At 35.7% G+C, this 14,206-nt stretch overlaps 1 protein-coding gene across 13 annotated transcripts in view; it reads left to right on the forward strand.

The window, feature by feature from the left end:
- The window catches only part of EXTL3 (exostosin like glycosyltransferase 3), a 279,381-nt gene that overhangs the window by 159,825 nt on the left and 105,350 nt on the right, over positions 1-14,206 (forward strand). For 12 of the 13 annotated variants that reach the window (XM_077152899.1, XM_077152900.1, XM_077152904.1 and 9 more), the window contains one exon: positions 13,028-13,121. The gene's annotated coding sequence lies outside the window, so the exon portion shown is untranslated. Of the gene's footprint in view, positions 1-11,551; positions 12,004-13,027; positions 13,122-14,206 lie in introns of those variants that run through there. The other variant, XM_077152898.1, reaches the window with a different exon arrangement.

The raw sequence follows: 14,206 nt of genomic DNA on the forward strand, positions 1-14,206 counted from the left end.
CTTCTTTTTTACCTTTACTGATAGTCTTCCTTTCTACACTCTTCTCCATACCTCTCTCTCCTGTCTTTTCATATCTGCCTCTAATGCTCCCTTTAGTATTTCTTGCAGAGCCGGTGTCTTGGTCACTAATTCTGTCAGTCATTGTTTTGCCTGAAAATGTTTTAATTTCCCCCTCATTTTTGAAGGACAATTTTGCTGGATATAGAATTCTTGGTTGGCAGTTTTTCTCTTAGTAATTTAAGTATATCATCCCGCTGTCTTCTCACCTCCATGGTTTCTGCTGAGAAATCTATGCATAGTCTTATTGGGCTTTCCTTCTGTGTGATCGATTGCTTTTCTCTTGCTGTTTTCAAGATTTTCTCTTTCTCTTTGACAGCTGACATTCTGATTAGTAAGCATCTTGGAGTAGGTCTATTTGGATCTGTTCTGTTTGGAGTACGATGCACTTCTTGGATCTGTAATTTTAAGTCTTTCATAAGTGTTGGGAAATCTTTGGTAATAATTTCCTCTATTAGTTTTTCTTCTCCTCTTCCCTTCTGTTCTCCTTCTGGGACACCCACAACACGTATATTTGTGCGCTTCATGTTATCATTCAATTTCCTGAGTCCCTGCTCATATTTTTCCATTCTCTTCCCTATATTTTCTTTTGCTTGTCAGATTTCCGATGTTCCATCTTCCAGTTCACTAATCCTATCTTCTGCTTCTTGAAATCTGACATTGTAGGTTTTTGTTTTTTTTTTTTCATCTCTTCTACTGTGCCTTTCATTCCCATAGGTTCTACAATTTTTTTTTCAGACTTTCAATTTCTTGTTCATTCCTTGCCTTCTTCATATCCTCCCTCAATTTATTGATTTGATTTTTGATGAGATTTTCCATGTCTGTTTGAACATCCTGAATTAATTGTTTCAACTCCTGTTTCTCATTTGAGTTTTTGGTTTGTTCCTTTGACTGGGCCATATCTTCAATTTTCCTAGTGTGATTTGTTATTTTTTGCTGGCATCTAGGCATTTAATTACCTTAATTAGTTTATTCTGGAGGTTGTTTTCTCTTCTTTTACCTAAGATTTTCTTGCTGGATGACTTTGTTGTCTATCTGTTCTTTGAAATTCAGTTCAGCTTATTCTGGATCACTAGCATAGGTTTTGTTTAACAGAGCAGATATTTTTCTGTTCTCGTGTTCTTGTTTCTTGCCCTACCTGTATAGTGCCTTCCCCCCCACCCCTTAGGTGGATCTACTTAGCTATTATAGACCCCAGTCGGATTTTCCCAGACAAACTGGCCTCCTCTGAGAAGGAAAGAGTTGCCTGCATCAGTTTTCCCTGAGGGTGAAAACCAGCAGGTTGAAAGACTTTCCTGTGAAGTCTCTGGACTCTGTTTTTCTTACCCTGCCCAGTATGTGGTGCTTGTCTGCCTGCATGTCCCACCAGTATAAGGTGATGTAGTACTTTTAACTTCACCAGACTGTCCCTGTTGGGGGCATGGTGGAGACAGAGGAGAGGCTGTAGACTGGCTTTAATTGCTTCAGTTTTCCAAACGCTGAGGTATCAGTTCATTGAGGGAGGGAATCCACCTGAGCTGGGCCCCTCCCCTCTCCAGGGGAAGACACAGTCTCCAGAGAAACTCTCAGACAAGCTTGTTTCTGCCCATGCCTGGTGCAGTTGTAGCCTGAAAAGCCCTGTTGCTGTATCCAAAGGCAGTCAAGCCTTTGTAGAAACACAGCCACAAAAAAGAAGGAGAAAATTCCTTCTCGGAGCAGGACCCCCGTTCCTTGGGTTTGCCAATCAAGAGCGTAAGTTGGTATGTTGCTGGTCCAGACTGGGGTATGCTGTGTTTCCGTCACTAATGTGGCCCAGCAGTTGTTTTGTACTGTTCCTGGCTATTTAGTAGCTGTTCTGGAGGTTGAACTAAATCTCACACCTTGCTAAACTGCCCTCTTGGCACCTCTCTGGGTGTATCTTTTTGTATTGCTTGTTTAGTGTTTGCTCTGGGTATTACATTGTATATAATTATACATGATATGTAACGTATCACAGTCTGCTGTGTTGTCATTTTATCAGTTTGAGTGACATACAGAAACCTCACTCCCTTTATACTCCTCCATTTATAATATAATTGCCTTAATATTTACTTTAAATACAGATAGAATCACATTTGACAGTGTTAGAATTTTTGCTTCCAACATGAAAGATAATTTTGAAAACTCAAGAGAATAAGTACAGGCTTATATACTTACCCATATTTTTGTTAACTAATGTTCCAGGTTCCTTTTAAAATAATTTTCTATTTCAAGAACTTCCTTTAGCAGTTCTGCTGGTGACAAATTCTCTTAATTTTCCTTCATCTGAGAATGTTTTGCTTTACCCTTCTTTCCTGAAATATATTTTTGCTGGTATGGGGTATAGGATTCTGTATTGATAGTTCTTTTCTTTCAGCTCTTGATCTTCATGATTTCTGATAATAAATCTGCTGTCATTTGAATTGTTTTCTCCTTATATGTAAGATGTCATTTTTCTGTGGCAGCTTTCAAGAGTTTTTCTTTGTGTTTAGTTTTCAGAAGTATAATTTTGATATGTCTTGTTGTCACTCTCTTTGAGTTTATCCTGTTTGGCATTTGTTCAAACTCTTGGTTTAAGTTTCTTAGCAAATTTGGAAGTTTTCAGCCATTATTTTTTTTGAGTACCTTATTAGCCCCACTTACCTATTTATCCTTTACTTCTAGGTCATCAGTAACTTCAGTGTTAGATCTTTTGTTACACTCTTGCAAGTCTCGGAGGGTCTTTTCATTTCTTTAGTCTCTTTTTTCTTTGCTCAGAGTGGGTAATTTTTACTGCTCCATCTTTGCTAATTCTTTTCCTTGTCCTTCCATTCTGCTCTTGAGCCTATCCCCTGAGCTTTTTATTTCAGTTTTGTATTTTTCATTTCCAAACACATTCATGGTTGTTCATTAAATAATTTTTATCATGGCTGCCGTAAAATCTTTATCAGATAACTCTTAACATCTCTGCCATCTTAGTATTTGCCTTTTTTTTCATTCAGCTTATCTTCTTGGTTTTTGGAAAGACTAATGGTTTTCTATGCAAGCCTGGAAATTTTTATATAAGACTCTGAATCTTGTTTGAACATTTTGTTTTAGCTGGCATGCTGCCTCATTACAACAGGTGACGATAGAACAGGTTTCTCTGTTGACAACTGAAAGGGGGTCTTCATTACTTTGGACAGGGGTTAGGAGTGCCTGTTCCTTGGATGGGCTACACTGACATCATCATGGGCATGGCCTTATCCCTTAGCTGGGCAGTGGTGAAAGTCCTCCCCACCTCAATGATGAAAGACTCTCTATGTTCTAGTTTGCTAGCTGCCAGAATGCAACACACCAGAGATGAATTGGCTTTTAAAAAAGGGGATTTATTTGGTTTAAAGTATATAGTTCTTTAGAGGAAAGGCAGCTAACTTTCAACTGAGGTTCTTTCTTACACAGGAAGGTACAAGGTGATCTCTGCTGCCCTTTTTTCCAGGCCTCAGAGTTTCAGCAATTTTCCCTGGGGTGATTCCTTTCTGCATCTCCAAAGGCGTGGGCTGAGCTACTAGTGCTTAGATAAGGTGTACTGAACTGCTTTGGTTATGCTACATTGAGCTCTCTCATTTAAGCACCAGCCCATTCAATCAAACATAATTCATTGCAGCAGGCACACCTCCTACCCAACTGCAGATGTAATCAGCAAGAGATGACGTTCACATACCATTGGCTCATGTCCACGGCAATAGACCTAGACACCTTCACCTAGCCAAGTTGATATCTGAACGTAACTACCACACTCTACTAGCCCTCCTCAGATACTACCTCCTTGGGGAGGAGAAAGAGTACTTCATTACTGCCAGGCCATAGTGGAAGACCATTTCCCCACGTGTTCTTCACTGACCCTAAAGGGAGTGAAGTTTATTGCCTGCCACTGAGGATGAAAGCCTCGGCTGCTTGACTGTCAGTGGTACCACCCCAACTGTGATGTTGGAGTGTTGTGTTATATCCTTGCAAGGCTCCCCATTTGGCCTTTGCTGACATGGGTGGGGATGTGACTCTAGGTTATTACCTGTATTTGTATTATTAATGATAATTTAATTTCAGTTCATTACATGTAATGTTTATCAAAGCAAATCCACATCACATTCATTTGGAGTGGTTTGAAAAAAATAGATTTCCTCAGCCCCACCTCAGACCTATTGAATCAGCGTTTCCAAGCATGGGGACTAAGAATTTGTATATTTTAAAAGCTCCCCAGGTGAGTCTGATGGAGCTTACTTGACACTGGTTGTTCGGGAACCAATACAATATAGTTTACTCATTTACTTATTTTTGTCTATATTATCTTATTTAGACTCCACAATAAATCTATGAAGTAAGTAAAAATTTTCACCATCATGTTACAAATGAGGAAATAGCCTCTCAGAGATTAACACCCTCCAAGTTTTCAAAGCTGCCTTGAGTCCTGAGCCAGTGATCTAGCTACAATTTCAGATGGCCTTCAAACCTCCTAGCGTTGAAATTTTCTGTTCGTTTTACAGTGCTCTATTTGCTTTGAACCAGAACTACATAGGCTCCAAATTTCAAACTTGGTTGGGAATGAAAATGTAAGCTGAGAATTTTAACTAGTATAGTTATTTACTGAGTAGTGGCCTGATGCCCAGAAGTATCTGGCATTCTGTGAGGGATTTCAAAAGTGATGAGAAAAATAGTTCTTCTCTATAAGGAGTTTTTAATCTAGCTGGAGAGTAATAACTTACTTAAGTAAAGATAATGAACAGTTGATTAAGTTTTGAATTATCTGATATTAATTGAATAAGTAGGAGTTTAGAGAGTTGAAAAATCTATTTTAGTTGTAGAAAACTTTATGAAAGAGATGAGACTTGAAAATTGCCCCAAAGGGCAGTAGGACTAGGATAAGTGGAAAAGAGAAGAATGCCATTCCAAATGTATTTCAGAGTATGTACTGAGAAAGTGAGATGGGGAAGACTGGGAAAAGGGCACAACTTGAGCCAAGATTTTGGCCAACTCATCTTCTGCTTTGGTATAGTACTTCAAAGTGTTTGAACATATGTGGAATAGTTTAAATAAGGGTGGATGGATAGCGCAGATTTGATTATATAGAGTCTTGAAAGTGAGATAGAAGACTGATACTATGAATTGGGGACTAAAAGCAAGTTTTAAGTATCTTTTCTAAATGCTTTGTACTGTAAGTGACACATTTCTTCTCACATTCCCTTTGGCAGGAACTAGTCTTTTATCTCCAACCAAACTAAGAAAGAATAGGAAATACAAAGGAGCAAATAGATACTCTTGGTGTGCTTTTGGGAAAGGGATGCTCTCTGTGTTGCTGGTGGGAGGATATATCATCATTTTTCTAGTCGGCAATAATAAAATGTAAGAAAATCTTACTCTGGCCCATTAATATAATGTTACAAAATACTTCCTAAGGAAATAGCCATGATTGTATGCAAAGGTGGATGCAAAAATATCCTTTATAGCATTAAATATAATAAAGAACAGTTGGAAATAACTTGTGTCTAACAAAAGGGATTGGTTAAATTATGCCCTTTGCATATTGTGGGATGATATTTAGCTCTTAATGATGATTCTCTTCGTTTGTTAAGCTGCTGGAATGCAATATACCAGAAAGGTATCAGCTTTTAAAAAGGGAATTTAATAAGTTACAAGTGTACAGTTCTAAGGCTGTAAATGTGTCCAAACTAAGGCATCTAGATAAAGATACCTTGGCTCAAGGAAGGCTGATCTGGGAAGGCTTGTGGCTGGTGTCTGCTGATCCTTGTTCCCAGTTCATTGCTCCCAGCTTCTGATGCCAGTGTTTCTGCTCTGAGCATCTGTGGGCCTTCACTTAACTCCTCCGGGATATAACTCTGGATTCTGGCTTGATTGGCATCTCATGGGTAGGCACATGGCAATGTCTGCTGGGCTTTGTCCTCATCTAGGTATCTGCTCTGTCTCTCAGCACTCCAAGCATTTCTGAACATCCGTGTCTCTGTCAGTTCTAAAGCAACTGTTCTCCAAGTGTCTGCATCTGAGCTTGCTTCAAAATGTTTCCCCTTTTAAAGGACTCCAGGAAACTAATCAAGACCCACCTTGAATGAGCAGAGTTATGTCTCCATCAAATCATAAGGTCACATCCACAGCTGGGTGTGTCACATGTGTGGAGATAATCTGATCAGAAACTGTTTCCACCCTATAATATTGAATCAAGATTAAAGGATATGGCTTTTCTGGGCTACAGACTTTCAAACTAGCACAATAATATAGTAAAATATATAATGATGTGAGAAACTCTTCTTAATATAAGTGAAAAAAATCTTACAAAAAAGAACACATCTCATTTTTGTAAGTATATTTATACATATATAGAAAAATGACTGGAGGAGGTCTCGGGTTTTGACAAAATATTCTACTAGATAATAGAAAAGCCCATACTATAAAACCTAGAAAAGCTTCCTAAAATTTAATATACCTCCTTTTAAATGCATGTTGAGCTCTTGAGAAAGGAAAGAAAGTTTGGAGATTGATAGAGCATATTATAAGTCTTTTGATACAGTAGCTCCATAGGGGGTTTGCTAGACTTAATAAATTGGTCTTAATTTTCACAGTAGTTAGAAAAAAAGTTTTGCACCTGTGAGCATTGGAATTGAGACACAGTAAAGAATTAAGGTTAAATAAAGTATTTTCCCAGAAACAAAAAATGTTTACCACCAGCAAACTGTCATTGAAGGAACTACTTCCAGAAGAAGAAAACAACCCAAAAGAGCAAATGAAATAATAAAAGGAATGGAATGCTGAGCAAAGCAATTGGTAAACATCTGGGTAAATCTGAACAAGTATGGATTCTGTTAATAATAAAGGCTAATATTGAGACTATAAAACAAGTTGAAACTAAACTTATAATGACATATAAGTTGAGCGATGAGTGATCATGGAGTAGTTTAAGGAACTTTCATTAGCTGAGAAGAGGACAGAAATATTAGCTACATTGTTAAATTTACTACTTGGTTAAATAAAAAATCCATGTTAAGTTTTAATGGTATAACTTCAAGATCAGTAAATAGATTAAAAAGGAATAAAAACTCAGTAGAAGAAAGGGAAAGGGGTGAGGAGCACAGAAAATGGATGATAAATAACCACAAAATAAGATAGCAGTAAATTTTAATTAGCACAGTAAATATGAGTGGGCCAAACATCCTGGTTAAAAGACAAAGATTGTTAGTTTGGATTTTTTTTAGACTGGATTTTTTTAGAAAGCAAAATTTTGTCTCACATATTTATGAGGCATGTAAAACAAAGGACCTGGAAGGCTTAGGAAAAAAAGTAATAGAAAAAGTTAAGCTAGGCAAATATTAACTAAAAGCTGAGTGGCTGATATCAATATCAACCAGAGTAGACTTTAATACAAAAGTATTTATAGAATAATGATGTAATTATCCTATTTAATTGTTTTCACTCTTTCTGATAGAAAAAGGCATGCCTTCTGTTGGGAAAATTGTTTTTACTCCAATCTTTATGGTTCTTTTAAAGTACACTGTCCAGCATACAGTTAAAAAGATCACACAGAAGCAAGAAAATATGACCCATGATCAAGAGAAAAAATATTCAAAAGACTCAGAACCAAAGGAGATCCATATGTTGAAATGACTAGATAAGGAATTTAATTCTTATAACTGTGCTAAAGAAAGTAGAGGAATAGATGGAAAAAAATGAAGAAGTGGAGAATTTCAATAGACAGATGTAATTTCTTAAAAAGGACCTAATGGGCATCCTAGAATTGAAAAAATACAATACTTGGTATTAAAAATTTATTGAATGGCAAATTAACAGCAGACTGGATACAGCAGAAGATTGGATTAGTGGGCTCAAAGACAAGGTCAATTGAAATGATTCCAGCTGAAGCAATATTAGATGAAATAAAAATTATTGATTTAGGATACTACACAGGATAAATTGATGGGGAATATGAAATTAAGTATTGTGGTTTATTATGGGCCAGGACTAAGGTGAAGGCAGTAGAATAAAAGGAAGGGATAAATGCAAAAATATTAAAATGTATTATTACCATAATAGTTTTCATTATAAAAAAGAATTGATAGATATGCTGTTTGGTGAGGGTATGTTTATCTGTTACTTTTCTCTGTGGATTAAGGACATTTGTCTAAAATTGAGTGTATTGATCATTGTACAACTAAGTGAGGATGCTGTAAGACATGGATTATTTATCTTGTATGTCATCCATGAAGCCCAGTGGATGGAGATGACCGAAGAGTACATTGACTGAGAAGCAGAAAGAAACTGAGTTGTATACATATGATGGAATATTGTGTGGCTACAGAAAGGAAAAAAGTCGTGAGGCATGCAACAAAGTGAATGAACCTTGGAGACATTATGTTGTGCAAAATAAGCCAGAAATGAAATAGCAAATATTAGTATGGTGTCTTTTAGAAAGTACTTACAAGAAAATTGGGGCCTAGATTGTAAGCTCTTATAGCGGTCACGTTTAATCCAGAATAATAACTGTATTTCTAGATTCTGAGATGCTGTGTTGTATGTGTATAATCTGGTACTTTCATAGAACTATGGGTATCTGTGTGACACCTAAGACTCATAGTTGGAATTCTATAGCTCTGAGTCAGCATTGCTCAATGCAACAACTGTTAAAGAAGCCAAAAAAAGAGAGCAAGCTTCAATTAGAGATAAGAGCAAAGCCCGTCTTGTTGGGACTAAGATAAATCAGAGTACAGGGCAAAGAATGATATAGTCTGTTTTAGAACTTCTGTTGTCATATGAGACCAAAGGCAGAGAGGTTTATTTTGTTCAAAACCTAAATTTTCTGTAACACATAATTAAAATCACCCTGTCTGGATAGCTCATTGAAACAATCCAAACACACGGAACCCAGAATGGGAATGAAGGCTTGTAATTCTGTACAGCTTAATATAATGCCAGAATAGGGAGTCATATCCCACATAATGGGGTGGGCAGTGAGTTCATCTGCAAATTGGCTTAGAAAGAGAGGCTACATCTGAGCAACAAAAGAAATTATTTGGGGGTGACTCTTAGGTACAATCGTAAGCAAGCCTGGTTTCTCCTTTGCAGGAATAAATTTCATAGGGGAAAACCTGAAGATCGGGGGCACAGCCTATTGCATGGATTGTCTCCACTGCTTGCAAGAATATCAGGAATTCCCCAGTTTAACTTCTCCCCATTCTCCCAAGAGGACTCTGCAAATACCCTTGTATTCTCTGCTGAAATTACACTCCAGCCAGGAATTCTATATCCACCAAAATTGTATTTCAGAAAATGAGGAAGAGGAGGTGCAAGAGTAGTTAAGTGGTAGAATTCTCACCTGCCATATGGGAGACCTGGGTTCAATTTCCAGCCCATGCACTTCCCAAACAAACAAACGAATTCAATAAATGGTGCTGCAATAAGGGGATACTCATATGGAAAAATAATGAGATGTGACCCTGCCATACAACATACAAAAAAAAAAAAAAAAAAAAAGAGGGAGAGAAGAAGACATTCCCAGATGAATAAAAGCTCAGGGAGTTTGTCATTACTGATTGGCCCTATAAGAGATGCTAAAGGGAGTTTCTCAGGTTGAAAGAAAAGGATGCTAGACAACAGATTAAAGCCACATGAAAAAGTAAAGACCTCTCGTAAAGGTAACAACATGGATAAATATAAACCCTGGTATTATTGTATTTTTAGTTTGTAATTCCACTTTTTTCTCCTTCAAGATCTAAAAATCAAATGCACAAATTGAAATGATAAATCAGTAGTTTTGTACTCATAATGTATAAATAGGTAACTTGTGACGCAAACTATATAAAGGTGGGGTGGATGGAGGTTCATAGGAACATAATTTGTTTATGCTGTTGAAGTTAAGATATCAAATCAAGTGGGATTGCTAGAAATTTAGGCTGTTAAATTTAAGCCCCATAGTAACCACAGAGAAAGAATCAGAATATGGAAACTCCTAGATATAGAATCTGGGGTGTAGATTACCAGGGGTGGGGAACAGGGACAATGGAGAATTACTGCAAATGAGTGCTGGGTTTCTTTTGGGGGTGGAAGGAAACTTATATTAATGGATGGTGGTGAGGGTTCTGTAACACTGTGAATGTCATTAATCTCACTGTATGGTATGCTTGGGGGTATGGGTTAGAATGGGAAGATTCATGTTGTATATACGTTTCCATAATTAAAAAAAAGAGAGAAACTAGAGACAGTTAAATGCAGTATTTTATAGTGGATGGGCTCTAAGGAATGGAGGAGAAAAGGCTCAAAAGGGCATTATTAGGATATTAGAAAAGTAGAAATATAGACTATGAACTTAATATCAATGTTAAATTTCTTGAACTTGATAGCTGCTGTTAAGGTGATTACATAAGTGAATATTCTTGTTTATAAGATGTGTACATGGAAGTATTATGTACTCAAGGAGTATGATGTTGCAACCTGTTCTTAAATATTCACAAAATAGAGGGAGATTGATAAATAGGTAGATGGTAGATAGAATGATACAGTAAAGGTTGCAAAATGTTAAAATTGGCGATTTGGGTATCTGGCAGTGTGGGATATGTTGGCATATTCTGTATTGGGTTTGTATTATTTTTGCACCTGTCCTGTAAATTTGAAATTATTTCAAGCTAAAAAATTAAAATAAATTTAAAGAATTGATAGAAATTGGCAGAAGATCAGATGTAAAGAGTCGGAGGAATAAAAGGTAAATCCAAGTCTTGCATCTAGCTAATAAATAGCCTCCTATGTGCCAGATACTGTGCAGTGTATTTTTAATTTGCTATCACTAATTCTTATAACAATCCTTCAACATAAGTTTTTTTTTTTTTTTAATTGATGAAAAACTGGTGCTCATAATGTTTAAGTCACTTGCCAAAGGTTAACATACAGTAGTTTACTGAGCCAGGATTTGATCCAGGTCTGGTCAGCTATGAGGTCTATTCTCTTACCTCTATATCATATTGTTTCCAAATTGTAAGACTAGGAGACTGTAGTAGTATAGGCACAACTAAAGTTTCCAAAACCTTCTTTATTGGAAAGAAGAAGGATTTGGAACTATGGCATGACCATTATATATTCTACTAGAGGTATCCTTTTGAGAATTGGAAATACTGAACTGCTAGTATGAAGCAGAAAGGTTACAGTTGGAATTGCAGCTTGGTGGGTGATTTGATTATAGATTATGATTGAAGTCATTTAGAAGTGTATAGATTTATTAAGGGATATGTTGAGTGCCTTGGGGAGCTAATTCAAGTATGAGTGAGGTAAGAGAAAGATTGGGTGCTAGTAAAGGGGAATGAATAGAGGGGAAATAGTTGGGATACCAAAAAGTATGATTTTGTGGAAATCAAGGAAAGAGCTGAGAGTTTGTAGAATCAGAAGTGATCTATAATATAATTTATTTTATATCTCTCAATATAAGAAAACTTATATTGTGCTAGACACTGTGCTAGATGATGATACTATAGTAGCGGTCCAAGCAGACAAGATTCCTGCTCACATGGCTTACATTTTGGTGAGGAAGGCAGATATTAAATAGGTAAATAGCTAAAAATAGGTAAAAAATATATTTTGAAGGAAATCAGTAGGTTATTGCCAGAAAGTATCAGAAGGTAAGGAATAGTAAATGGAAATATTGAAAAAGTTTAGACTTGAAGGACAAATAGTCAACCAGAGTAAAATCGGGAGAAGAACATTTTCAGACATAAAGAAAAGCAAATAACAAAGGTTCTTAGACAGTAAAGAACTTGGTATAGCTGAGGAATTGAAAGGAGGCCAGTGTAGCTAAAATTGGACGTGCAAGGGAAACACTGATGACAAGTGAGATTAGTAGTGGGGTTGGCAGAAGCTGTTTATGAGGGCCCTGGCAGTATACTGTGAAGCCACTGAATATTTTTAAGCTGAGGAGAGACAAGGTCTAGTTCTCGTTTTAAGAAGGTAATTCTGGTTGCTGTGTGGAGAATGCATTGTAGGGGGCTAGAATGGAAGGTTGACAAGTTAGGTGTTATATGCATGTATATGCCCTATTATAATTATGTAATTATTTGGAGTGAAAAATCTCTGCAGATTGCTTCTTTCAAAGTTTTAGTGAGATTATTTTAGATCCTCGTATCTTTGTTGTCATTTTTCCGAGAATGACAGAAGAGATTCTGAGGTTATTGTTTTGTTTGTTTTTCCTCTTTTGTGCTTGAAATAACTTAACTAGCTGTTTAGAAAGAAAAGTTCATACTATTGGCTGTTTATGGCACTTTTGCCTTATTCCAGTAAAAGTAACAGAACTTAATGGGGATATGTATTTTTTCATCATTTTAAAATTTTGATTTCTATTAGAACATTTGTTTCTATTCCCAGTTCTGCTTAAATTGGTACTAGCAGTATTAGATTAAATTAGTCTCCAAGTGATTTTTTTTAAAAAAATTAAGCTTGGTAATTTTTTTGCTTTTAGTATGAAAAATTTCAAACTGAAAAAAATTGAGAGGATGGTGTAATAACTCCCCATTTATACACATCTTTCAGTGTCAATAACACTCGATTTGTAGCTAATCTTGTTTCCTTTATACCTCCAAACAGTCCTCACCAGCCTCATCCTGTTTATTTAGAAGCAAATTTCAGACAGGTCATTTCCTTTATAAATATCTCAGTATATATTTCTAAAAGGTAAAGACTTTTCCACATTTTAGTTTTTTATTTTTTTTATTCTCTCTTAGAGCACGTAAATAGATAACCATATATCTGGTTTGTCAGTAATTATCCTGATTCAAGCCTGTTGTTCTAGTGTTTTATTAATAGTATCCTTTTTCACTTAGAATAATATTTATGTTTAGATAATAAATTCTATGGTCCCCTTATTTATATAAAGAAAGTCTTTTCAATGTGTACGGTAAATAAATTCTTCAGTAGTACCTTCAGTATTGAGTATTTTTCTAAAAGTGTGTTACTTTTCTATTTTCTTTTTTATCAGGAGAGCAAACTCAAGTTCACTATTTCAAGAAATTATATTCTGAAGTACATATAATTTACATAAGTCAGAGAAAGAAAGACTCCTGAAACGTATGGTAAGGAACTGAATGATGAGCTGAATTACCTTGATTATGACTTCTTTTTTAAAATGCCACTCCATTTTTTTCTTTGTTATGATTTGGTTATAATTAAGTGCAGAGAAAATTCTTTTGAAAGCATAAAGAGATTTGAATATATGAATCAAAAGGATAATGCTAATGCTTTAGAAATATTAACCTACATTTTTTGGAATATTTGAGAAGCTGTTAATTATCCAAGGGTAGATTATATGCATTTAGACTTCTCTATGATAAATAGAAATAGAATTTTTGTTGTCTTTATTACTTGCTTTATTTATTCACACCTTTTATTAACATTGCCATGTTTTATTTTTATTTAAAGGGTGAGAAAATCTACCAGACTTTTAATAGTTATATAACTTTAGCAAAGGAAGAAGCTAGAGATAGGGATGAGATTCTCTGAAGTCCTACTAATTTTATACTGTCTGGTAATAGTACACTTGCTGTTTGTTTATATCTTATGTCTTTTGCTAAGTGAAATTTCATGAGACAGTAAAAATATCCATATCGTGGGTTGGTTGAATTCTAAATTCTCCAGAAGTCATATTTAGCATTTCTTAGACATTTTAAGGTCATCCACATGGTCACTATTTTTTGGAAGATATGAATGAAAGAAATTGGGAGTATTCTTTAGCACTGAATATTATGAATTTGAGTCAAGATATGTTGAGTTTAAGGTGAAAGCAAGTGCAAAGTTTCTGAGCCTGTGATCATAAAATTTGGTCAGAGAATAGGACTAGGGATATATTTCAAGATTTATTAGCCTGAAGTACCTTCCTGACCTCTGTCTTGTCTTTTCATAGCCACATAGTATATTGTTGTTATCTCCATGTATCTCTATTTTGGCAAATTAGGCAAATGAGGCACAAGACCTCAGCAAATCCGTCCCTAAAGGATAAGAAATAATGCCTCTTCTTTATAAATATGCTATCCTTTCTAAAAGACCAAGTTACTGTTTATATTTTAAGAAGGAGCTGTCTGTTAATGAAAGATAAGTGAGGTCAGTCAGTAAGCATTTATTCTGTAACTGCTTTGAGTAAAACAACACTTTAAATATTGTT

The sequence above is a fragment of the Tamandua tetradactyla genome, chromosome 3 (assembly GCF_023851605.1).
Source record: "Tamandua tetradactyla isolate mTamTet1 chromosome 3, mTamTet1.pri, whole genome shotgun sequence".
In the NCBI taxonomy this organism is placed as follows: Eukaryota; Metazoa; Chordata; class Mammalia; order Pilosa; family Myrmecophagidae; genus Tamandua; species Tamandua tetradactyla.